Below are 24,351 nucleotides of genomic sequence, written 5' to 3' on the forward strand. Positions count from 1 at the left end.
CTTGAAGTAATCTTCTTTTTAGTGGAGTTTGAGATAATAATAGTATCATCCAAATCATAGATACTATCAATTGCTTCCATACTTGTATTTATTTAGGAAAAAGATGTTAAAACTTTTGAAACCCTGATCCAAGTATTTGAATTATTTTCTGTCGTTCTTGGGGGACAACTGAGTTTTACCTTTCTTAATTTCTTTTTATTTATTGTAATTTATGAGATTCTTTCTGAGCATCTTTTATACTCTTTACAGCACCTGCTACATTTCCCACAGCAGAAGCAGTTGAACCAATTAGGTCTTTATGTTTAAGAATAGTTGAACCAATACCCATGAGAGTATCAATTATCCCATCTCCTCTAAATTGATGTCCAACACCCCTTTGTCTCTTAGGTTTATAGTATCCTCTACCAAGATACATACCTTCACCCTTGTAGTACGGGAAAGGAACATCCCATCCCCTGTAATTATTTTATATTTTCCCAACTCGTGCTTCCTCACAATAACCATCGTATTTATTTATTGAAAAACTTCACGTAGGTGAATTCTGATGGATATAACTTCTCCATTAAAAGAAATCACACGATTATCTTGGTCGGTTATCCTAAAATTTACTCTGTGTATGGTTTTTCCTGACACAGGTAGATAAACCAAATTTTTAGGCTCCATATTGAATTTATAACCAATTGGGGTTGAGTATGCGCTGAATGAAAATATTGTATTTGTTTTTAATCCATCATTATAAGCACCATCAATCAAATCACAGTGAATTAACACCGAATTTATTCCTGAGGATATTTGAATGACATTATCACTGTAAAACGTCCCATTAGTTTCAATCTTTTTTGAGGAGAAACCTAATAACTCTCTAAATGAATTATCAATTGTGAAATCAACCTTGTAGTTATTTTTTAACTTTAATCGTTGATTTTGAAGTATGTTTTTGAATGTTTATAACAATATTTTTTGGTTCATCACCCTGTTCTTTCATAAGACGAGCAATTTCGGAAGATATTTGAGAAATCTCGTATGCTCCGGGTGAGACTGTTATCGTTTTGTATCCACTTCCCGGATTATAACTAAACTTGTCATTTTTCTCGGTTATATTAAATAAGGTATTATAAGTCTCCATGGACAATAAAGATGCCTCATATTCTTTTGTTGTGTCAAGTTGTAGTGGGTATGGGAATGAAGATGTGTGGTCGCTTGTTGTGAAATTAAAACTCAGGATTGTGCTTCTCATCTTATTTAATATGAGTTAAAATGTCTTTATATTGAGATTTATTAATTATTTTCATGTTCATCAACTGGTCTAAAATGGCTGATGCTTCATTAAAACAATTGTTATTTCCAGCCTTCTTACTGCCGAACAACAATAACAGTCTATTAACTAATTGCGATGGGTCATTTGGAAGAAAACTAATACCTGAACCAAGGATACTTAAAGCCTGAATAATGTGTTTCTCCTTCTCATTCTTCCTACTTTTACCAGAAAGAATAACCTTATAATTTAGAGTGTTCAGCAAATCAATATATACTCTATCATCATTATTTTCCATATCCAATGGTTTATCAATATACTTTGATTCATCCCTCACAGTTGAACCTTGTCTTCCATCTTTTGTGAGAAGAAACATTAATCTCGGAGTTAGTTTAACAGGGGGTTGAGCAGAACTTAAGAACCTTAATTCATCATTAAATATCAATACCTTTTCTTGAACAAGATGAAATATTGCTGGTTGTTCTGTTGGAATGAGTCCTGCTTTGGTTTTTGAATCCGCTGAATATTCATTGTTTTGAACAGCATTCACAATATAATCAGGGGGTTGATTAATCTCTTCCAGTTGTTGAAATAAACCTTCATCATCATATTCTAATTCTCCTAAATGCTCTAATTCTTCCTCCGTCATTTGACTGAAATCTTTTAACATTTGAAGCTTTCTAGGAGTATATTCTACTGTGGGAACTGTGGAAACATCTTTCATTTTTTCTTGGGAAGTTTTTAAAAGTGGTTTAAAAAATTTCTCTTGTTTTTTTTTCAAATGCTTCTTCGCCCTGCTAGTTTCTGTCTGTCTTTCTTCTTTATGTCTTCCTGTTGTTTTACAACTTTTGAAACCAACTCTTGATGTTCCTTAAATCTTCTTGCTCTTTCTTTTGTATCCATTTATTTATTGTAAAATATCATTTAATGAATTGTAAAGATCAACAGGGAAATTTTCCTTTTCTTCATCATTCAAGTAGATGTGTTCAAATAAATCCTTTTCTTTAAATATTTCATCAAATTCTTTATTAACATTAATGCGAGTTGTAATTTCTTCTTCACTAATCCTTGCATCTCTGCTTTTCATACGTTTGTGTTGAGTTTCTTCATCAACATCAAAACCGAATGATAAAATCTTCACTCCGCTCAGATATTTAATAATTTGTCTCTCCTTCTGGATTAGTTTCTAATATCCCAACACCACCAGATTTTAGTTTCTTTAACTCACTCTTACAATGTGAATATTTTGTTGTACCAAGAGAAACCTCCTCAAATATTTGTCCTTCATTCCTCAATCGCATATGTTCCTCCACTGAAATATAGTGATAATCTTCACCTTTACTTCTCCAGGTCTTATTGCTCTAGTTGTTGTTGATACAATGCGTATCACGGGGTGTTTTTTAAGTAAATTTACAATATTCTCATTTGTACTACACAAGAACCTTGATTTATGAAAGTTTTTCCAGAAGCAGATTTACCCACAAGATTTATAATAATAGTTGTCATTTATATATGTAATTGTTTATAAAACAAAAAATATATCCCTTAATATCTCATCTTGTTTCACAACAATATATTTATATTTTTCAGTCGTGGTGCTTCATATAATCCTCAAATTTCTTTTTACTACATAATGTAGAACAATTATCTCTCCAAAAATTATTGATATCTATTGAATTTAACTTGAATAAAATAAAAGTATTAGCATTGTTTCTGATGGAACGACGAGGAAGTTGAAAGTACGATTGACTAAGATAAATACAATTACAAGAAGAATGTCTCCCTCTTGTGTAGTAGCTGTCCATTACCGCTTTGGTTTCTCTCATTAACACAATCATCAAAGATAACTTGAGGTTCTTTTTGATTTATCCAAATCTTGGGAGACGGTATATCATCCGTATTATCACTAAGAATACAAGTTATAAGATTTGATTTCTTTTTACATCTCTGTGTATCACAAAATAGTTGAATTATATCTTCAATGTTATAATCATTTAGGTTTTTTGACGTTTAAATAAACCTATTATATCTTCTTTTTGAAGACCAGCATTAAAACCTTGTGAGAGTAGTTGATACTCTGGTTGAAAACTCGACTTTGTGAAAATTATTAAATTATCATAATCTAAAAAGTTGGGAGTGAGGAGCATTTTTAAAAGTAAGCAGGTTTTTCCACATCCACTTGAACCAACTATGAGACATCTTAATGAATTTGGGAGATTTTTATGGTTGTTAAATTTTATCTTATTTTCCCAAATAGGTAAAAAATCATTCATTTATATATTTGAAAAACAGGTTATTTAATTTATTATTGGCTTTTTAGAAACTCTATATTTTATCCTAAGTTCAGGTTTAATTTCAAGATAATCCATTATTTTATTTATACAATATCTTGTGTTGATATTTCCCTGAAAATTACATCCATGAATAATATACAACAACAATCCTTTGAACATTTCTCTTATACGTTCAGTTTCTTCCCTTGTAAGGAAAGGTGTGTTATCATCCTCATACTTTACATTCATTTCTCTAATCAATCTTGTAAAGTAATTCATTTTTGGTGTAAATCTAAAAGAATTATTTTCCTTTTTATATTTTTTATTATCATTAATTAGAAGATAATCACAGAATATACATTGTTTATAGGCTTTGACTCTGTGTTTAATCCCTGTCTTTCACACGCAGGACAATTCTCAAATTTGTCATATGGAGAATCAGGAAAGTCTAGCATATTTATAAAGTAAAACTTTACTTAAACTGAAATTCATCTATACTTTCAGTTGTATATTACCATCGATATCGATATACTTTTTTCATTATCAGATTCAACGACAACATTTTTTATATTAAAGGTAATTTTAAAATTATCGTTAACTACTATTGAACGAAATGTCATTTCACCTGATATATTAACATCCTTTATTTCATCAAGATTTACATCTTTAGGGTTGTTGAAAAAAATACAAATTTCTCCTTGCATATTACAGATGGTCTTATCTTTTCTTTCTAAAGCTTCATCCATAAGGTTTTTGTTCTTTGATACTTTTTCTTGTTTCATTGCTTTTTCTAGTTTTGAATATATTACTAGAAGGAGAGGAGAAACTTTTGTTAGAGATACTTTAATTGATGTTCTACCAGGTATACTAAAAGCCCTTCCACTGAAGGAAATTGAAGAACTCATATTATTTACCATAATAGTTTTTATCCAATAGTTGTTATATTTATCTTTGTTCAATTTTACATCCTTGACATATTTCTCAGTATCTTTAACAGATGAAGAGATTGATTGAAACTTGTCTTTTGTGTCTTGAAACATTGTATTTATTAAGTGAAAAAGTTGGAGGATAAAATGTTTTTAAGCACAGATTCACCTATAAATTAAACGAAATTTTCATCAAGAAAATTTTAGTTTAAGCAAAGTTTTATTCTATAAATATGGTGAATACAACGTACTGCGATGTTTGTAATCACGAATATAAACATTATAGAAAACACCTCCGAACCAACAAACACACATTTAATCTATTTCATCAAATATCTCCTCTTGAGTTGGAAAGAAAACATTGTGATATCTGTTCAAAGGATGTTTTGAAGAGTAGTTATAATCAACATCTTCAATCACAAAAACACAAGAAAAATGAGTTTAAAGTAAAGGGAGACTATTATATTAAAAACACTGATGAGGCATTTAAAGGGCATATAAAAATAAGGATTTTTCAATTTGGAGAACCCAGTCCATCATCAATAGCTGAATCAATTGAAATAGTGAAACCCGATGTTGAAAAATTTATTAAAAAGACATTAAAAGAAATAAAAACTTTAAAGTTTTATATGGGAGTGAAAATGAATATGAAAAGACAAGATGAAGAACAAACTCCTTATATGAGAACAGATCTTCATTTTATAACATCATTTCAAGATTTTTTGAATAGTGGGGTTTATGAAGAACTATCAAGACAAGAGGAGGATGTTGATAATACAGTGGTAGGAAGTGGATTCAATATTAAAAAAATCATCTTTTTAGATATACACATTCTAAAATCAAACCCTCTTAAAGCTTCTTCTTATATTGAATTACCAAAAGAAATAAAACTAAAGAAGGCAGTTGTTAATATTAAGAACAATGATAATAAATGTTTTCTCTGGTCTGTTCTTGCTCACTTACATCCACCAAAATGTAATTCAGAAAGAGTAAAACAATATATGAAATATGAGAATACCTTGAACATTAAAGATTTTAAATTCCCAATGCCATTAACAGATATTCCTAAATTTGAGAAAAAGAATAATCTTTCTATTAATGTATATGGATTAACGGATACAAACAAAGTTCAAATATTAAAAATTTCAAACAACTATAAAAATGAAGAAACACACATTGACCTTTTATATTTTAGTGTTGGAAAGAATTCACATTACACATACATCAATAATTTATCAAGATTAATCTCTTCTCAGGTATTCAGAACAGCAAACAAAATATATCCTTGTAGCGATGTCTTAATTCATTTCATACAAAAGAACGATTAGAACAACATTCAAAATATTGTAGTAATCATAAATCAGCTGTAATTACAATGCCTAAACCTGGTGAAAAGATTTATTTTGAAGATTATAATAAATCTATCATGCACCCATTTGTGATATACGCTGATTTTGAAATGTATCCTTAAAAGATAAATACTGCTTCTCCTAATCCAAAAGAACCATATACAAATAAATATCAAAAACATATTCCTTGTGGTTTTTGTTATTATATCAAATCATCTGTTGGAGAAAAGTATAACAAACTTGAACATTATCGTGGAAAAAATGCTTCACAAGAGTTTGTAAAACGATTAGAAAAGGATTGTATAAGACTCACTAAATTAATGAAAGAAACAAATGAACCGATGAAATTAACCAAAGAAGAAAAATTAGAATTTAGAATGAACAATATCTGTCATATTTGTGAGGGGGAAATTAAGGAGTTTAAAGTTAGAGACCATTGTCATCTTACTGGTAAATATAGAGGTCCCGCTCATTCCTGTTGTAATCTTAATTATAAATTACCTTCTTTTATTCCAGTCTTTCTTCACAACAGCGCCAACTATGATACACATCTATTTATAAATGAACTTTCAAAAACACCAGGGAATATTTCTGCTATAACAAACACAAGTCAAAAGTATATTTCATTTACAAAAATGATATTCACAAAACCTATAACTCGTATTAGGTTTTTAGATTCTTACAAGTTTATGGGAACACCACTAGCCTACCTCGCATCAAATCTAAGCTCCACGGACTCTTTTCCAAATCTTAATTCATTCTTTCCAAAAGAGGAAATTCTCACTCAAGAGGAAATTCAGATTAAAGAGAGAATTCAAAGTAAAGAGGAAATTCTAACTGAAGATGAAATTCTAATTATAAAGAAAATTCGAACTAAAGAGGAAATTCAGATTAAAGATGAAATTCTGATTAAAGAAGGAATTCTTACGAGAGGAAATTCAAACAAGGAATGAAATTCAAAGTAAAGAGAAAATTCTTACAAGTAAGGGAATTTATCCTTATGATTATATGGATTCATTTATGAGATTTAAAGAAACACAACTTCCTTCAAAAGAAAGTTTCTATAATAACCTTTATGAAGAAGAGATAAGTGATAAGGAATATAAACACGCACAAGAAATATGGAAAATATTTAAGATAAAGAACCTTGGAGAATATCATGATTTATATCTAAAAACAGATGTTTTATTGTTAGCTGATGTGTTTGAGGCTTTTAGAACACTCTGTCATAATAAAAATTGTTATGGATTAGACCCTGCCCACTATTTCACAGCTCCTGGTTTAGCTTGGAGTGCAATGTTGAAAATGACAAAACAAGATATAGATTTAATCAGTGATGTTGATATGCTTTTGATGATTGAGAAGTCCAAGAGAGGTGGAATATCACAAGTATGTTCAAAAGATATGCTAAAGCAAATAATAAATATCTTCCAAATTATAATAGTGAAAAAGATAGTAATTATTTGATGTATTTTGATGCTAATAATTTGTATGGATGGGCAATGTCTCAATCTCTGCCTTATGGTAAATTAGAGTGGGTGGAAGAAAAGGATTATGAAAAGGCTTTGATGAATATTGTTATTTCTTCTCAAGAGGAATTGAATGACGAAGAAGAAGGTTATTATTTTGAAGTTGATTTGAGGTACCCGAGTGATCTTCATAATAAGCATAAAGATCTTCCTTTTTGCATGTGAGAAAGAAACTCCAAAGAAAGAATGGTTAAGTGATTATCATAAAAGTTTTAATATTAAAGGTAAATCAACAGAAAAGTTATTAACAACATTCTATGATAAAGAGGATATGTTTTGCATCAGAGAAGCTTAAAACAGTTTTTGAGAGAAGGATTGAGAGTAGCTAAAATTCATAGAGTTTTAAAAATTTAAACAAAGTCCTTGGGTGAAAAAGTATATTCAATTCAATACAGATATGAGAGCAAATACAAAAGTAAAATTTGAAGGGACTTTTATAAATTAATGAATAATGCTGTATTTGGAAAGACTACGGAAAATGTTAGAAACAGACAAAACATTAGATTCGCAACATCTTGAAAGAAGCTTCGAGATTGATAAATAAACCAAGTTTTGAGAGAGAAGAGGTTTTTTCAGAGAACTTTTCTGCAATTCATATGAAAAAGGAAAGTATTGTAATGGATAAACCAATTTATATTGGAACAGCAGTTCTTGATTTATCAAAGATATTGATGTATGATTATTTGTATAATGACTTAAAGAAAGAGTATGGTGAAAATGTTTCATTGTTGTATATGGATACTGATAGTTTTATCCTAGATATAAAAACTGATGATGTTTATGAAGATATGAAGAAAAATATTGGAGTATATGATACAAGTAATTTCAGCAAGAAGAGTGAGTTATTTTCCAAAAAGAATGAAAAGGTTATTGGTAAGTTTAAGGATGAGTTGGGTGGAAAAGTAATGAGTGAGTTTATTGGATTGAGAGCAAAGGCATATGCTTATAAGTATGGTGAACAGATTGATAAGAGGTTAAAGGGAATAAAGAAATATGTAATAAAGAAATCAATAACTTTTAGAAATTATTATAATTGTTTGATGAATAAGAAAGAAGAATATAGGAAAATGAATACAATAAGAAGTTATAAACATAACATATATAGTGAAGAAGTAAATAAAAAGGCATTAGGAGCCTTTGATGATAAGAGATTTATTTTAGATAATGGAATAGATTGTGTTCCATATGGATATTGTATGATAGAGTGTATAAAATAGATTATGTTTTAACGATGGGAAGATGGGTTAGGGTTTTTTAAGGGCTACACGCGTTTTTCACAATATATAAATGGTTAAACCAAGTATTAATCAAACTAAAGAGTGGAGAAAATCTCAGTCTTGGTATATAAATGGAAAACATAATGAATGTGAAAAATATCAAATAAGTCTTATTGAAAAAATAACTAAAACAAAGGTAAATAAAACAAATAAGCGAATTAATTTAAAAACTAGTAAGTTAGAGGATGTAAAGAAAAAAATGAATATCCTTGAATGGACTGAAAACTTTGATGGTTATCAATTGAACAATGAAAAAACAATTTACTATAATCTCAAAATGATATGTGGCTCAGGAGGTGGTCAGATGAGAGCATTAAGAGAAGTTTATCATTTCGTAATGGCACAAAAGGGGTATCTTAAAAAATATAAAGATTCAAATGTTTTGTTTGTCAATATTTTAGATGGGGATTATTGTGCAAAGAAAATTAAACTATTGAAGGAATTTGAGAATGAACAAATCTTTATAGGTTCAATGAGTGAGCTGTTCAACCCCCAGGTGTTCAATTCAATGAGGTTCAACCTCCAAGTTAAAAGGGGAGACAAATAAATATACCTTGGGATAAAAAGGGGATTTATTTTTAGGGAAAAAAAATATAAATCGCTGAAAATCCCCCATTCATTTACATGGGGCAAAGTGAGCCAGAATCAGTATTCTTACCCTACTGAGATCTGTATTTTGGATATCTATTTGAATCGAGATCTGTATTTTGGATATCTATTTGAATTGACATCTGTATTTTGGATATCTATTTGAATCGAGATCTGTATTTTGGATATCTATTTGAATCGAGATCTGTATTTTTGGATATCTATTTGAATCGAGATCTGTATTTTTGGATATCTATTTGAATTGAGATCTGTATTTTGGATATCTATTTGAATCGAGATCTGTGTTTTGGATATCCATTTGAATCGACATTTGTATTTTGGATATCTATTTGAATCGACATCTGTATTTTGGATATCTATTTGAATCGACATCTGTAATTTGGATATCTATTTGAATAGACATCTGTATTTTGGATATCTATTTGAATCGAGATCTGTTTGAAATTTGAAACTGAGCCTCCATCACATGTTACCATTTCAAGGTTACATAACAAGTTTGAGGCAGATGGTACAGTGAAAGGTGTGCACAAGGATCTCTTCTGTAGACCTCACTGGCACTGTTGTAATTTTTAACGTGTTCGCCAAGAGAAGTCTCTTAAACAATTTCCCCGTGAGACCAGCACTCCTAAGACCAGTATACACTGGATCCTGAAATCTGCCAAGTGTGAGATGTACATGTCGAGACTGGTGCAGGCCTTGAGTGAAGACTATCCAGGTTTAATTTTGTGAATGTGCATTGAAGCTGGTGGTGGCCATTTTGAACATTTGCGTCTTTAAAATACATGTTATACGAATCCAACATCATTCATGTCCTTTACAAATAAATATGTGAGTAACGTGTGAATCCATGTATTTGGAAATAGGGTGATAACGATGACAAGGGCTCAAACTCATGACCCTTAGATCTTGGTACATCAGATAAGTGGAATTCCAGCCATAATTGGTTGAATTGAAATCCTTATCCAAAAATCTGAAAGTTCACATATCTGATGTATGGCACGATGTGAGTGAATAATTAAATTTATGATGTTCATAACCCACACCAAGGAACTATCTGAAATAAGGTTCATGGATGATACAGATATATGGGTCATGATAGCAGCGGGCCATAATAGTGGCATGTTAAGTTGATTATGGTATTTTTGTTCAGAACGAACGTGTGAGGCGAGACAATGCGCCCGACGAGTGTCCTCTCGTTTGGATAGTGGAATTGTGTACAAATTTTTACTTTTGTATGAGTATGTTACACTTTATTGAAATACACCATATTAACCAAAATATCAGGTGTTTCTTTCATTCAATGACATGACATCATTTTAAAATGAATTTACATATATATTGGTTGATAAATAAATGAATCAATACAATGGTTTGGTCTGTCGTCCACTGGTGTTCTGATCTGAACCCCTGGCTTGTGATGTAGGGAATGCAACCCTGGTTCAAGTCTCATACACCATTTGTTTGTTTGTCCATTGTCTACTAATGTCCTTGTAATTGATGCAAAAATACATCCATCATCATTTTGTATGCAGCACTTGGCTGCAGATTTGCATCATTGCTGGGAGTGCGACTGTGCCGCTGATGCAGTGCCCCCCCCTCCTATAAAACTTATAGCAGGAATTTGTAATTTGTTCAGGGTGCCGGCGATAGCTCGCCCACTCTTCACAAAGGACACCGAGGGATCTTTAACTTCCACCAACTCATGCCGGCAGATAGAACACCCAGTTTAACACCCATCCGAGGGACTGCAAACACATTGACGAATCACCTTGCCGGTGAAACACCGGTTTGTTTGTAGCTTGGCTGAGATTTGAACCCAGACTAAACAGCTCAAAAGTAAGTTTGCGTACCTCGACGTACCATCCTGCCATCCTGCAACCCAAAAAGTCCATCGACGTCCACCAATGTCATCATCCTGAATGTGTTTATATACAAGCCCTTTCATGAGCCTCAGACCACAGTAGAATTACTTATTTGAATGAAGTACATTTTGATCTTTCTGCAAGATGGTAACAATCATTTAATATGTGGTGTTTTTGTGACAATTTTTGTAACATTTACATCATGATTGTATATATATACAAGAGGCAAACAGCCACCGTGGGTTGGTATGATGGTTTGTTGGGGTTGGATGGTGTCATCCTCATACTCAGATCATTGGGGCCATACTCTGTGCAGAGCATTGGTGCTGCCGAAGCAGTCTCCTTGGCCATTGGACATAATCCTGGACGGGTCGCCACTACTAGGATACCAGCAAGCTCACACTCATTTTGCCGACCTCGGAAGGATGACAGGCAGAGTCAACCCCACCTGGTATTAATTCAACAGTGAGCGGGATTTGAACTTTGGATCCTCGGATCCCAAGCCCGCCACCCGAACCATTAAGCCAACACTAGGAATATAATCAGATGAGAGCCACATGTTGCAACTTTAACACCAGATTATACTGTAGTATGTTATTGGAAAAGCAAATGTCGGAAATTATTATTCTGCCTACTCAACCTGTACCGTGTCTTCTTCGACCAGGTACTCTGGCAGGAAACGTGCATGATCCAGGCGGTGGAGGGACCCAGTCCAGGGCGATTGATATGGCCAGAGAACACAAGTCAGCAATAAAGGCGCACCGAAGAGTCACCAGAAATGTGTCGCAGATGCCATGCCACACATGCCGATGGTCTATTGCATTTGTGCTTGCTGGAAATGGTCCAACAGCCAGAGGGAGGTAGAACTGAACACCTGTTTATGCCATTTCTCCCCTCCTCCAAATCAATAACGATTTATCACCGTCTCATCCCATTTGGTACAGATCTTTTACACACACACACACACACACACACACACACACACACACACACACACACACACACACACACACACACACACACACACACCTTTAACGGTGAGGTTAATCACAGTCTCCATTTAACTAGTCAAGTAACTTTTGGAGTTCATACATTCACATCTGTTTTACGTCGTGAATGTAATTAATTCATATCATCGAGTACTTTTGTTTTTCTTTCTCTTCTATCTGTGGGATATGCATATTTGATCGGAATCAAATTACAAATTCGATTCACTTGCTGCATCATTGATGAGACAGCTATCCCGCTGATGCAGTCAGTGCCGAATTGGAATGTAGAATTTGTCCAGGGTACCAGCACACAATCAGTTACCCTTCTTAATGGGTAGAATCAGAATGTAGTGGTTGGTTCCCAAGCAAGGCTTGGGAAGATGGGGGAATCCGGGTTAACATGTTTTCTGGGGGTCTCTGAAGCACTGGAATGATAGTTTGTAATCGGATCCGATTCTGGTGGAAATTGAACTGAGATTATTGTCAACGGCCATGATCATGAGGGACATCAGTGAATTTCTCAAGGAATTGCTCCCATTGTATTTATCAAAGGAAAAAAAGAAAATATTGCCTTGCTAATTATTTACACTGATTGAATAATATATTGGAAGTTGGAATTTCTTGGTCTATTTTGAGTTGAACATCCCTCGTGGGGATCCAAAGGATATATCAGAGGTGGCAGCGAATACAAGTGTAAGTACAAATAAGTTATTACATGAGAACTCAAGCGTGAGATGTTTGCAGTTCATCAAGCGGAAGTCATAAGCTTTGTGTTGGTTTAACGGTTCAGGTGGCTGGCCCAAGATCTAAGGGTCATGAGTTTGAGCCCTTGTTAGTCGCTGAATTAACGCAAGATGAGGTTGACTCAGCCTGTCATCCTTCCGAGGTCGGCAAAATGAGTACCAGTGTACTGGTAAGAGAAGGCACTGCATCAGCAGCACAGCCGCACCCCCAGACAATGATGCAACCAGCAGCCACAGGCTGCACACGATAGCCAGTTATCAGAAGTCCGGTTGTGTGAATCGAAGACAGCGGCTGCCTGTGTCCTTCATTCGATGGTTGCGATTACCGAAGTATGTGTGCTTGTGTTTCATAACCGGCATGCAAAAGGTTCTTATTGAGACAGAAAACGATTGTTATCGGAGAAGAGTATTTGATCGCAAGGATGTGTGTTTTTGGATGTGAAGTGCTGTCCTCGCACGTGTAAGAGGTGTAACGGATGGTCATAAATCAAGAACAGTTCTATAGAACTATAGATGAAGCGAAGGCAAAGTCAGTTGCTGTGAATTGTGTTAACCAACCTCTCTTATCTGAGCAGTTACCACCTCCAAGCTTTGTGCCATCTTCAAATTTAGATAACCGACTCCGTAACCCCACTATCCATATTGTTGATGTAAATTACAAATAACAATGGTCATCGCACTGATTAATTGAAGTACCCCATTACTTACATCCTTCCAGCCAGACATCTTCCCACTCACAGCCACTCTTTGCATCCGATCACGAAGTCAGTTTCCAATCCAGTTATAGCTACTCCACAAGCCCTCACCTTAACTCACAACCTCCAACATGGTACCTCACCAAACTACATCCACTGCACTTCCCTCATCTATCCAGTCAAAATGCTTCTTCGAACTCACACTACATTTGTTAAACATGGCCTCCCTTTCGTACATCCATCTCCATGGTGACTGCCTTTAATCAGTTTAAAATTACTCAAATGTTTCCCTATCTGTTCCTTAATTGATGTCTCGAACACCTTCCCCACAACTGAAGTCAAGTTAACAGGTCGAAAGTTCCCCAATTCTTCTCTAGATCCTTCATTAAATATCGGTGTTACATTTGCGACTCTCCAATTCTCGGGTACCACTCTCGACTCCAACGAGCTGTTTGAGATTGCCGCTAACAGCTTGGCTTACGTGCTCCACCAGCCCCTGCAATACTCCAGGACCCTTATTATCTGGCCTTGGAGCTTGATCATCCCTTAATTTTTCTGAGCTGATACTTCACTTCTACTCTTACTTGGATCTCTTCTAAAAAAAAAAAACCCTTTCTCACTCCAAAGATAGATACTCTCAACTATTGTAAGTTCACCCAACTGTTCCTGTGTAAATGTAGAAGCAAAAAAACAAAAACTTTAATAAGCCGGCAATGTCCTCCTCATCACCCACCAATTCTCCTGTGCTATTCCTCAATGGACCCACACTCCTTGGAACCATTTCCTTACCCGTTATATGCTTAAAGAATGCTTTGCTGTTATGTTTAATATCCTGGCTGTCCTTTTTGGCTGATGTGAGTCAGACTCTATTCCTGTTATTTTTTATGGAGCATAAGGTCTATTTGTAGACATTACCCTCTCTGTACTATGGCCAAGGGGAAGTCTCGAACTCCTTGAGCCCCCCCTCCCTCGCTGCACCCCTAAATAGCAGAAATTTGCACGTTCAGAAGTTGCCACATTGCACAGTCACAACCTGCAGGGGGCAGCAGAAGCCCCTGAACCCTCAGAGAGTGGTTACTCCCCTCCCCCCCCCACCAACTGGGGTGAGTGGGGGGGGGGGGAGTAAAACTCCTGATACATCATTCGGGAATCGCCAGGACACTATCAGTGTGGTTCTGTGGTTAAAAATTCAACTGCTGGATTAATTATGAGGTTCGTGATTTCATGTGAATCTTAAAAATATTAGCCTGTGGCTATAACAAAGCCGGCTGGTTATGATTATAACGGTTATATAATCACAGTAAAACAGGAGTGGGATTACAGTTCAGAATTTTATCACCTTATCGTCGATTTTCCCATCCATGTGAAAAACCTACTATTGGTGGAGCTAATGAAGTAATATTAAAAGAACTCTCCATTTACCCTCCCCATGGCCAGCAACAGCTTGTACCCCAGTATCCCAGTCCTAACCATGCTCCCCCACCCAGGGGCAAATCTAGGAATTGGGTAAGGGGGGTTTCCAAATAACAGAAAATCCAAGTCATATGAACTTTATGAAAACTTTATTGCAGCTTTCAAATAAATGCACATTGACATATTCTTTGATATTATATGCATGTATTGTGCAAAAAGATATAAAAGTTAATTATTTTAATATTTAAATGCATAAGTAAAAATTAAATAGCTTGAATTCAATAAACCTCAAGTTTCAATCTTAAATATCACGACTCGTGAGACCTACCTGAGTGATGGTAGTGCCTATATGACATACTAGCAACTATGTTAAATATAACAACTTGAATACAACTACCTTCACTCAGTGTAAATATTTTTTGTTTGGGGGGGGGGTTCCAGGCAACCAGGAAACCCCCCTGTATTTGCCACTGCCACCTCTCACTTCTAATCATCCCAGTACACCAGTATTCCAGTACTGTAGCTCCCTGATATTCTAGTCTCCCATGGAGTACTTCAGTAGCCAGTTCCCAAGTATCTCAGTACCCCGTTATTCAAATCCCTGTCTCCACCCCTACCCCCCACAAATACCATATTACTCCAGTACCCAAATTTCCCATACAGCACCTTCATATCCCACTACCCTCATCCCCCAGTATCTTCGTACCCCCGTACCCTGGTCCCCAACCGCCCTCCCTCCTACTCTCGGAGGGGGAATATTTCTCGTGTAGGCAGCTGGTTATCGCGACTCCGTGACACGAAGTGCGAACAAACAGCAGCAAACTGGTTATTTTCGATCCACCCCCACCCTCTGCACCCCCATTCTCTTTACAGCCGTCCCACCTCGGAGGAATCGCATTGCAGGGAAAGATTACTGCGATCCAGCTTGTACGTCATTAAACTCGTAAACATACACCATATGTGCTGTAATATAATTTAATGGGAATATGCCCGGTAGGTCATTGAGCACTAAACGGTTGGAATGTGCACTCGGACACAAGCGGTGGTCAACGACCAGGAGTGTCGGGGTAGCAGCAGAAATAGGAGCCTGGCACGTGTTGACATTAGGGCGCCGTGTGGACCAATCAGCGACATCCCCTCTCGCCTGCTCGACCCCCGACCCCAGGCCGCCATATGCCCGTATAAGGGCAACCATGGCTGGCCCCGGGGGTCCGAGCCGGGTCAAGGCGCGATGTGGAGGGAAGGGTGAAATAAGGGAGATGTTGATGGGGGTGGGGTGGTAAAGGCAGTGAGGGATGGAAGAAGGAAAAGGGGAAAATGAGGGGGTGGGTGATTGGGGGGAACGCGCCTGTGGTGGTTCCAAGTGGAGCCGGGAATAGAGGCTTGAAAAGGGAGATTTACGGCTTCTCATGCTCCTGTTCCTTATAACACTGATCTGCCGTGATTGCTTAAAGGTCCCATCATGAGCGCCATTTCAAAAGATCCCCGGAACGTTCCGACAGCCTTGAATCAGATCAAAAGGATCCAAAGTGATTGAGCATGACCCCCATCTTTACTGTAATTGCATTTGATTTTCATTGCAAAGTGAATTTGTGCTGCACAAGGCCCTTTAAATCCAGATCATTCGGCTTGCTCCCTTCACTATATCTGCTGTATAGTCTATAAAAATAGGCAAAAAACGACTTTGTAATTCACAACACAATGGGTCCCATGATTGAGATGGAGAAAAATAATTAGCACATTATAAATGTCATTTAATTGTGATTAAATCATTTTGAATTCAAACCATATTTTAAACCATATCCCATTCAAACCATATTTTAAATCATATCCCATTCAAATCATATAAAATCATATTGAATTCAAACCATATTTTAAATCATATTGAATTCAAACCATATTTTAAATCATATCCCATTCAAACCATATTTTAAATCATATCCCATTCAAGCCATATTTTAAATCATATTGAATTCAAACCATATTTTAAATCATATTGAATTCAAACCATATTTTAAATCATATCCCATTCAAGCCATATTTTAAATCATATCCCATTCAAGCCATATTTTAAATCATATCCCATTCAAATCATATAAAATCATATTGAATTCAAACCATATTTTAAATCATATCCCATTCAAACCACATTTTAAATCATATTCCATTCAAACCATGTTTTAAATCATATCCCATTCAAACCATACTTTACATCATATCCCACTCAAATCATATAAAATCATACAGAATTCAAACCATATTTTAAATCATATCCCATTCAAACCATACTTTAAATCATATCCCACTCAAATCATATAAAATCATACAGAATTCAAACCATATTTTAAATCATATCCCATTCAAACCATATTTTAAATCGTATCCCATTCAAACCAAATTTTATATCATATCCCATTCAAACCAAATTTTAAATAATATCCCATTCAAACTGTATTTTAAATCGTATCCCATTCAAATTGTATTTTAAATCATATCCTTTCAAACCATATTTTAAATCATATTTAATTCAAATCATATAAAATCATATTGAATTCAAACCATATTTTAAATCATATCCCATTCAAATCATATAAAATCATATTGATTTCAAACCATATTTTAAATCATATCCCATTCAAACCATACTTTAAATCATATCCCACTCAAATCATATAAAATCATACAGAATTCAAACCATATTTTAAATCATATCCCATTCAAACCATATTTTAAATCGTATCCCATTCAAACCAAATTTTATATCATATCCCATTCAAACCAAATTTTAAATAATATCCCATTCAAACTGTATTTTAAATCGTATCCCATTCAAATTGTATTTTAAATCATATCCTTTCAAACCATATTTTAAATCATATTTAATTCAAATCATATAAAATCATATTGAATTCAAACCATATTTTAAATCATATCCCATTCAAATCATATAAAATCATTTTGATTTCAAACCATATTTTAAATCATATTCCATTCAAATTTATTTTACATCATATCCCATTCAAACCATGTTTTAAATCAGTTCGCATTCAAGCCATATTTTAAATCATATCCCATTCAAATCATATAAAATCATATTGAATTCAAATAATATTTTAAATCATATCCCATTCAAACCATATTTTAAATTATATTCCATTCAAACCATGTTTTAAATCATATCCCATTCAAACCATATTTAAAATCATATCCCACTCAAATCATATAAAACTAGAACGAGCACTCAGTAGAGCGCATACCTTCGCCAACGCTTCATTTTGCCCCCCCCCCCCCCCAGAAACCATTGATTGTGAGGGTATTTAATCCCATACCACATCTGCCATCTCATATGTGTTATGATGGCCTAAAACATTAAATTTCCTGCTGTTTGACACTGATTCACGTACATTGTACAATTTCTGTATGAACTCCCTGACCTTTTTGGGTGTCGTTGTCAAGTCAATCTGATGACAACTGGTCACATTATAATAAATCAAATATTACACATCACAGGATAGGGAATTGAATTCTAAACATTTTGAATCTACTTACATGCAAATTGTATACGAATTGACTGCGTTATGATAATAAAGGTCATTGACATCCCTGACCTTTGACCCAAACCGCTAACAAAGGTAATGACGTCATTGTGTCATATAGTATATCACAAGATTGGGCATTGAATTCACAACATTTTGGCATTGGTTGCATGCAAATTGGATAAAAATCGACCGCACTATGGCAAAATGATGATTTTGACCTTTTCATGACCTCGACCTTGACCTTTGTACTCTTAATTTTGTAATTGGTATTAGAGTGTGGGGAACAGAACAGTCAACATTTTCGTGTTGGTTTCATGAAATTGAATAAGAATTGACCGTGTTATGACTAAAACCGCACATTTTGCAATGTCGTGACCCCCCCCCCCGACCTTCGACTCCCAACCGCTAATAAGGGTTATTACGTCATTGTGTCATGTCACATATCACAAGATGGGGCATTGAATTCTGAACATTTTGGCATTAGTTGCATGCAAATTGGATACAAATTGACCGCGCTATGGTAAAAAGACGATTTTGATTTTTTCATGACCTTGACCTTGACCTTTGACCCGATCACTCCCAAAATCTAATCAAATGGTCCTCGGATAATAACCCATCATCCCACCAAATTTGCTGCGATTCAGTTCAATACTTTTGGAGTTATGTGAATATCAAACAAACACACATATTCATAAATAAATACACAGCGATCAAAACATAACCTTCGCAACAAAGTTTGCGAAGGTAATCATATTGAATTCAAAACATATTTTAAATCATATCCCATTCAAATTGTATTTTTAATTCTCTCATTCAAACTGTTTTTAAAACAATATCCCATTCAAATTATATGAAGTCATCTTCCATTCGCTAAACGGTCGGAATGTGCAATATCTTATTTTAAATCGTTTCGCATTCAAACCATATTTTAAATCATATCAAATCATATCCCATTCAAAGCCTGGTGTTGACTTAACCGTTAACGTGGCTGTTTTAAGATATCAGGGTCTTGAGTAACGGTTAAGGTGGCTGGTAAAAGATCTTGTGATCTCAAGTTTCAAGCCCCGATCAACCATTGAATTAACACCATGTGGGTTGACTCAGCCTATCATCCTTCTGAAGTTGGTGAAGTGAGTACCAGCTTACTGATAACAGGGAACATTGATTGCATTGGCAGCACAGCTGCACCTCCAGAAAATGATGCAGCCAAGCAGCCAGAGGCTGTGTACATTCAAATCGTATCGCATTAGAATCATATTTTTAACTCTCATTCAAACTATATTTAAAATAATCTTCCATTCAAATAATATTAAATCATATCCCATTCAAATCACATTTTCAATTCCCTCATTCAAACGGTGTGTGTGTGTGTGTGTGTGTGTGTGTGTGTGTGTGTGTGTGTGTGTGTGTGTGTGTGTGTGTGTGTGTGTGTGTGTGTGTGTGTGTGTGTGTGTGTGTGTCAGTGTCTTACGGCTCCTCTACAACTCCACAACTAGAAAACCTAGCTGCCTGAAACTTTGCATGCAAACTAAGAAAACTCCAAGGAAGTGCAAGAGTGAAAAGTGGGTTTTTGGGTTAATTAAAACACCCCTTTTGAAGATAATTAACGGCATTATTTATTTATATCATTCTTGAGGAAATCCTTGGTCACCTCGCTATCTGGAGTCTTAAGGCGTTTCCTGGGTAACCTCGGTGGGGTCTGAAGTCACCATATTGTTTTGCCTGCTCAACTATCCTTGACTTGGAACAAGCCACAACGATTTGTAATGATAAATTTTTTTTTCCACTTTCCTCACTCATATTGTCGAATGCCTGTTCATCATAGCTACGAATCGCTGTGTACATCACTTTTGTAAGTACTATAGTTTTCAAATTAGGAGCTTGGAGTGATTTCATGCATTATATTGTTGCGGTTCTACAAAATGGCATGCCTCGAGGGCAATGGCACGCAACATACAGTGATTCCCAGGCAGTTATTTCATTAGTCTTTATGCAGTTGGTCCTCCCCTCATGTCTATTGGGTTAACAGTATAAAGTGCGTTGTGTGGGTCTCGTAACTATCTCTAATTCATATTCTGATTCCTACCCTAACCCTGTCCTTTTTGCCATGGTACAAAACAAGCCTGCAAGCACACACGCTATTCAATAAGCAATTGATAAATAATGAACACACCATGATGCCTCCCATGGCTCAGATCCACCACACCACTCCACAACATACTATACCACCCGTGCATCGCATGCCATTATTTCGTTCAAGTCTGCACACCAATTTCCAACCGGCACCTCACCTTGCTTCACATCTCATTCACCAAACCTCACCACTTTGACCACGAACACATCCGGCACACGGAAAAAATATTCCTGCACCCCCTCGTACCTCTGCATCACTGCAATTCGCCACTCTATTTTGAGGAACACTGCACGACTTGGATTGTCCTCGGAACCGCGCAATGCTTGACCACACAACAGACGTTAATAGCTCGACCACATCTCACCGGGTACATCTCGGGTGAGCATCCGGAATTGATGCAACCCTCATCCGGTCGCCAGACCACAGCAAGTCCAGGGGCAACGAGGAGGGGACGTGAGAAGGGCGATCCGGGAGTTTGGTTTGGGGCCCCGGTGTGCATTTTGACTCATGAGGGGCCCGTGGATGGCAGGGAAAGTATGTTGTGATTCAACATTCAGACAGCACTCAGAGCACATTCAGGGCCAGGGTGGGGGCTCAGAGAGCATGCCCTATGTTTAGTTAGGGGCTCCGACCTGTGCCAAAGCGGGTGGCAATTGAGACGGTTTCCTGTCCCGGAGTCTGGCAATGGCATGGCTCGGGCCACTGTGGTGCAATAGAGGAGCAGGATTTTGGCCACAGGGCATCGCTTTCCGGTCATCACCCCACCCTTCGCCCGGGGCTTATAAAAGGTGTAGCACGGAGCCGCTTGCTCTTCTTTGCTGTCTCTCTTCGCTGGCTCTTCGCTTCTCGTCTCTTCACTGGCTCTTCGCTCACCTCTCGCCTTTTCGCTTCGCCTCCTGTCTCACTATTGGTGTGTGATTGCCAGAACACGCTTCTTCCTCTTCTTCTTTGAGAGCCTGATCCGGAGCGACAGAGACAGAGGTCTCTATCTCTGTCTCTCTCTCTCTCTCTTTCTGGTTATGTCTGGATGGTGTTTGTCTACAGACATGTCTGGGCAACGTTTGTCCCTAGACATGTCCAGGTGGTGTTTATGTCCAGATGGGAGTTTGTCTCTCGACAGCTCAGCACCGGATATGTCCGGGTGGCATTTGTCTCCGATCGTGTCCGAGCAGTATTTATGTCCGGACAGGTGTTTGTCCCTGGATGCGTCCGGCCGGTTTGTTTCTGGATGTGTCTGGGCAGTATTTGTTTCTAAACATGTCTGGGCGGTGTTTCTCTCCGGACAGCTTGGTTCCGGACGTGCCCGGACGGGAGTTTGTCTCTGTACTTGGCTGGACAGGAGCTTGTCTCCAGGCGGGAGTTTGTCTCCGGACGCATCTGGATGGGAGTTTGTCTTCGGATGTGTTCGGACGGCTTGGCTCCGGATGTGTCCGGCCGTATTTGTCTCCAGGCCGTGTTTCTAGTATGACCGGTAGAAAATGTATTTCAGACAATATTTTGTTTCCATCTTCGCTGTTATTCTATGCAGAATAATTTTGATGAGACAGTATGAATCGTAATTAATGCTCCACCACACGTCTGCCTTCCCTTCCTTTCGCCTCACAATGTCTTTCCTTCCCCCACCCCTCCTCGCTCCCCCACCCCTCCTCGCTTCCCCCACCCATCCTCACTCTCCCACCTTCCTTTCTCCTTTCCCCTCCACCTCTTCAGTCTCCCTGCACTCTCTCCCCCACCCCTTTCTCCCTCTTGTACCCGCTTTTTTTTCTCCCCCTTTTGTATTCCCGTCGTCAAAGCGATGGGTGGTATTTGTGAGTGAATAAATAAATAAGAGGTCTGACAAGTTGAAAAGGTCAAATGGCCTGAAGGTCTAAAGGTGGAAAGGTCTGAATCGGTCGAAAGGGTCGAAATGGACTAAAGGGTCTTAAAAGGTCAAAGGAGTCGAAAGAGTATAATTTAAGGTCTAAAGGGTTGGAATTGTCTAAAGGGTCTTGAAATGTTTAAAAAGGGTTGAAAGGTCAAAGTGGTCTACAGGATATTAAAAGATCTGAAAGGTGTGAAGGTCTAAAGCATAGAAAGGACTCTACAAGTCTTCGGGGTTCTAAAGGGTCGAAGAGGATCTAAAGTGTCTTTGGGGTCTAAGATTTCTAAAGTGTGTAACTGGGTCTGCAGGGTCATCAGGGTCTCGATGGTCTTAGCGGGTCTTAAGAGGTCTTGGGGGATCTTTTGCGTCCTGAAAGGTCTTTTGGATCCTCAGGGTCGTCTGGGTCCTCGGGTTCTTTTGGGTCTTCATGGTCTTAATGTCAGGTATGGGAGCATGCGCCAGAGCAGCGTGTTGCTGCATGCACTTTCCTCTGGTACTCCAGGGGCCTCCATCTGGCCATTCCCCAGGCAGATGCCTGGCCCATCCACGTGTCCTTAAGATGCCGATCAACCTGCTGCAACCACGAGGCACGCGGTCGGCCCATTGGCCTCCTCCACTCACGAGACTCCCTCGCTGAGAGAATCTGGTGAGCAGGATCAGCGTCAGGAAAACGACCCACATGTCCATACAGCCGCAACTGACGCTCACAGACGATGCCGGTAACAAATCTCATCCGAGTCTCTCTCAGTAACTGCTCGTTGGACACAAAGTCCGACCAGCGATAGCCAAGGATTCTCCGAAGAGACCTGGTACCAAAGGAATTAAGTCTCCGTCTCAAATCCCTGGTCAGAGTCCAATTCTTAATGGGTCTTGGAGTTGTGAGGGTCGAGAAGGTTTTAAGGTTCTTCAGGGTCTAATGTCATCCTATTCAAATAATATTTGAAATCATATCCCATTCAAACCATATTTTAAATTATATTCCATTCAAAGCATATTTTAAATCATATCCCACTCAAATCATACAAAATCATATTGCATTCAAAACATTTTAAATCATATCCCATTCAAACCATATTTTAAATAATATCCCACTCAAATCATATAAAATTATATTCCATTCAAAGCATATTTTAAATCATATCCCACTCAAATCATACAAAATCATATTGCATTCAAAACATTTTAAATCATATCCCATTCAAACCATATTTTAAATAATATCCCACTCAAATCATATAAAATTATATTCCATTCAAAGCATATTTTAAATCATATCCCACTCAAATCATACAAAATCATATTGCATTCAAAACATTTTAAATCATATCCCATTCAAACCATATTTTAAATCATATCCCACTCAAATCATATAAAATCATATTGAATTCAAAACATATTTTAAATCATATTTTAAATAATGGGATTTTAAATCCCATTCAAATTGTATTTTTAATTCTCTCATTCAAACTGTTTTTAAAACAATATCCCATTCAAATTATATGAAGTCATCTTCCATTCGCTAAACAGTCGCAATGTGCAATATCATATTTTAAATCGTTTCGCATTCAAACCATATTTTAAATCATATCAAATCAAATCCCATTCAAAGCCTGGTGTTGACTTAACCGTTAATGTGGCTGTTTTAAGATATTAGGGTCTTGAGTACCCGTGAACCAACAAATACAAATACCTACTCCCTGTGGGAGCAGCATGGGGGTAAAAACGAGATTCCACTTCTTCGTGACATGATGCACAGATGGAGGCATGCTACTCTTATTAATTATTATTGGTTCGCGGGTGCTAGCAGTGACCACTATTTTCGTTGTGTCTGTCTGTCTGTCTGTTTGTGACTCTCTCCAGAGCATAGCTCCGTGACGTTTGATGCGATCTTGATGAA

General features: G+C 36.7%; 1 long non-coding RNA gene across 2 annotated transcripts in view; it reads left to right on the forward strand.

Annotated features, from left to right (window-relative positions):
- Positions 1 to 24,351, forward strand: part of LOC147021954 (uncharacterized) — a 50,079-nt gene that overhangs the window by 24,549 nt on the left and 1,179 nt on the right. The window contains exon 3 of one of the 2 annotated variants that reach the window (XR_015061019.1): positions 11,745 to 11,940. This is a non-coding gene — a long non-coding RNA (uncharacterized LOC147021954). Of the gene's footprint in view, positions 1 to 11,744; positions 13,214 to 24,351 lie in introns of those variants that run through there. The other variant, XR_015061018.1, reaches the window with a different exon arrangement.

This window comes from Eptatretus burgeri, chromosome 8 (assembly GCF_056783735.1).
Source record: "Eptatretus burgeri isolate ZD-2024b chromosome 8, Ebu_testis_v1, whole genome shotgun sequence".
In the NCBI taxonomy this organism is placed as follows: Eukaryota; Metazoa; Chordata; class Myxini; order Myxiniformes; family Myxinidae; genus Eptatretus; species Eptatretus burgeri.